We start from the raw sequence: 3,744 nt of genomic DNA on the forward strand, positions 1-3,744 counted from the left end.
TTCCCTAACTTTTCCCTTTTCAATTGAACATACCAATAAATGTTCCGATTAAATATTAAATGCTTCAAATTTATTTATTTCAATAAAAAATGAGGACTTTTCAAGCATTAAAGATCGATTTTGTTGAAAATTTATCTTTTTTGGTGAAAAATTAGCCTTTCTGGTTGAAAAATCAACTGTTGGGTTGAATATTTTATTAAAAATTCATGCATTTTGTTAAAAATTATTCTTTTTTTGGTTGAAAATGAATCTTTTTGATGGCATTTTTTTAATTAGATTGAAATTCAAATCCTGAGAATAATAAGTCTTAACAGTCTAGTCGAAAAAATTCATTTTCCAAATTCCCTACTTTTCCCTTTCCAACGGAACAAACCAATAAATGTTCCGATTAAATATTAAATGCTTTAAATTTATTTATTTCAACCAAAAAATATGACTTTTGTACCATTAGGGATCGATTTTGTTGAAAATTTGTCATTTTTGGTAAAAAAATTAGCCTTTTTGGTTGAAAAAACAACTATTGGGTTCAATATTTTATTAAAAAGTAAAATATTTGGTTAAAAATTCACGTATTTTCTTAAAAATGATTCTTTTTTGCTTGAAAATGAATTTTTTTGGTTAAAATTTAATTTTTTCATTTAAATTAAAATTCAACTCATGAGAATAAGTTTTAACAATCCGACCGGAAAAATTCATTTTCCAATTTCCCTACATTTTCCCTTTCCAACTGAACAAACCAATAAAATGTTGCGATTAAATATTAAATACTTCAAATTTATTTATTTGAAAAGTTGAAAAGTCAACTATTGGGTTGAATATTTTATTGAAAAATAAAATATTTGGTTAAAAATTCATGTTTTTTTTTAAATTATTCTTTTTTGGTATAAAATGGATCTTTTTCATTGAATTTTTTTTTAATTAGATTGAAATTCAACTCCTGAGAATAATAAGTTTTAGCAGTCCGGCCGGAAAAATTCATTTTCCAAATTCCCTAACTTTTCCATTTCCAACGGAACAAGATAATAAATGCTTCGATTAAATACTAAATGCTTTAAATTTATTTATTTTAACCAAAAAATATGACTTTTCTACCATTAGGGATCGATTTTGTCGAAAATTGGTCTTTTTTGTTCGAAAATTAGCCTTTTTGGTTGACAAATTAACTATTGGTTTGAATATTTTTTGAAAAAATTAAATATTTATTTAAGAATACATGTATTTTGTTCAAAATGATTCTTTTTTGGTTGAAAATTAATTTCTCTGATTGAAATTTAATTTTTTTAATTAGATTAAAATTCAACTCTTGAGAATAATTTGTTTTAACATTCCGGCCGGAAAATTTCATTTTCCAAATACCCTAAATTTTCCCTTTCCAACGGAACAAAACAATAAATTTTCCGATTAAATATTAAATAATTTCAATTTATTTAATTATGACAACCAAAAAAGATTACTTTTCTATCATGAAAGATCGATTTTATTGAAAATTCCTCTTTTTTGGTGCAAAATTTTCCTTTTTGGTTAAAAAATCAACTATTGGGTTGAATGTTCTATGAAAAAGTAAAATATTTGGTTAAAAATCGTGTATTTTGTTAAAAGTTATTCTTTTTTGGTTAAAAATGAATCATTTTGATTGAAATTTCTTTTTTTTTCTCGAAAATTATATTGAAATTCAACACTTGGGAATAATAAGTTAAAGGTTCATAATTTTGGTTAAAAATTCTTTTAGTTGGTAAAAAAAGTAATTTTTTAACTAAACACTTAACTGTTTTGTTGAACATTCATAGTTTCGGATTCAAAATTCAACTGTTTTATAGAAACTTCGTCTTTTTAGCTGGAAAATTGAATAATTTGCATAAAATTCAACTATTTGATAAAAAATCAAACCGTTGCGTAGAAAATTAGTTTTTTTTTTTAATATATTGAAAATTGTTTCTCCTCAATGAAAATTTATCTAATCCATTTTTGTTATAGACTGATCATTTTTTGGTTTAAAAACTTAACTAATGTTCAAAGTATTTAGTTAAAAATGTATATAATTTGTTTGAAATTCGTCTTTTTTGGTAGCAAATTAACCTTCTTGGCTGAGAATCAATTATTTTGGTTAAAAATAAAGTAGTTTCTTGAAAATTCGTTTTTTTTTTGTTTGTTAAATTTAACTGTTTTAAATTCTAATCGAAAGAAATAAATTTGCAAACAAAACATAATTTGTAATCAAAAATGAAATACTAGTTCACTTTTCAGTTAAAAAGATAATTTTGAAATAAGAAAGAGGAGGATTGAACGACACATGTAAATTTTCAAACAAAAATAATTCATTTTCAACAACAAAAAAAGAATTTCTAATCAAGAAGATTAATTTTCTACACAAAAAAGTAAATTTTCAAAGACATAACTGAATTTACAACTAAAAATGTTAATTTTCAAAAAAAGAAAACGGAATTTTTGAAATTATTTAAATTTTCAACGGAAAAATGATTCATTTTCATCTAAATGGTCCATTTTTAAACTGAAAGCGGTCAATTATGAACCAAAAATGGAGAAGTTAAATTTCTCTTTAAATCAATTCTTGAAGAAAAAAAACGTTTTTTCATCATTAGCCTTTGAATTCAACTAAAAAGGAAGAATTTTTGATAAATCATGTAATTTTTTTAATAAAAAAAAATCAGTTTTTAACGAAAAATAAAACATTTTAATTTGAAAATATGGTTGTTTTTAGTTTTCGCTATGAAAAATAGATTACTTTTGAAGGCATGTACTTTAAAAGGTCATTTAAATAAACAACAATGGCTCCGTTTTTCGAATGAACATTAAACTTTTATCTATAATTTGTATAAAAAAAAGCTATTTTTCATATATTAAATTTGAATTTTCGCAGAACTCGGACATACCCATACATAACCTATATTCTATTATGAATTTGTCACAAAAATGTGCGTATAGTTATTGTTGTTCACTCAAATTAATATTAAGCAAATACTAAGTCACTTCAAAGCTTTTAGAAACAAGTAGAACTTACCTTATTTATATAAAAATGTCAAAAACCATTTTGCCCGATTTTGCTAATATCTTCGTAAAAACAAATTTGTTGTATAGAAGTCTATTGGGAAATTAGTATCAATTTTTTAATTACTATTTAATGAAATGATAAAATGACAATAATTATTATTTATTACGAAGATATACCAAATAAATTTTTGCCCCATGCTTTTTTGTCTATTGTTTTCGCCGGTTTCCCACTCTACACACAGCACCCATCGAAGTGAAGTTAGCTGGTGATTAAAGTTAAAATGCATTCTCATTGGCTATAAATCGCGCGTTGTTTTAAAATTAATCAGTGCGTAAATAAATTCCTTATAACTAATAGTACGTAATTTATTTTTTTTCAGAAATATGATCTTTTATCAAAGGAATAGAAGAATATTTAAAATACAAATGGAAATTTTCAGGTTTATTTACGTATTTAAAGTAAAAAATGACTTCTACCGTTAAAGATTATATTTTAACAAAATATATGAATTTTCAACAGAACAGTGGAGTTTTCAGCAAAAAAAGATGTCTCAAAAATTTTGAATTTTTCAATTAAAAAGTTTCAGTCTTATACAAGAAAGATGCAATTCCTACTAAAAAAGACTCGGTTCTCGGTTCCCAAAAATTTCTCACGGTCAATGAAATTTAAAAAATGGAACACTAAAGATAACAAATCTTCTACTTGAGGTAATAAAAACTGAGCTGCAAATGAAA

General features: G+C 23.9%; 1 protein-coding gene across 2 annotated transcripts in view; it reads right to left on the minus strand.

Moving 5' to 3' along the window:
- LOC117168999 (protein PXR1-like) overlaps positions 1-3,227 on the minus strand; it is a 16,854-nt gene extending 13,627 nt beyond the window's left edge. For both annotated transcript variants that reach the window (XM_033355033.1, XM_033355032.1), the window contains exon 1: positions 3,020-3,227. The gene's annotated coding sequence lies outside the window, so the exon portion shown is untranslated. The remainder of the gene's footprint in view (positions 1-3,019) is intronic.
- Between the last annotated feature and the right edge of the window lie 517 nt (positions 3,228-3,744).

The sequence above is a fragment of the Belonocnema kinseyi genome, chromosome 3, assembly GCF_010883055.1.
Source record: "Belonocnema kinseyi isolate 2016_QV_RU_SX_M_011 chromosome 3, B_treatae_v1, whole genome shotgun sequence".
In the NCBI taxonomy this organism is placed as follows: Eukaryota; Metazoa; Arthropoda; class Insecta; order Hymenoptera; family Cynipidae; genus Belonocnema; species Belonocnema kinseyi.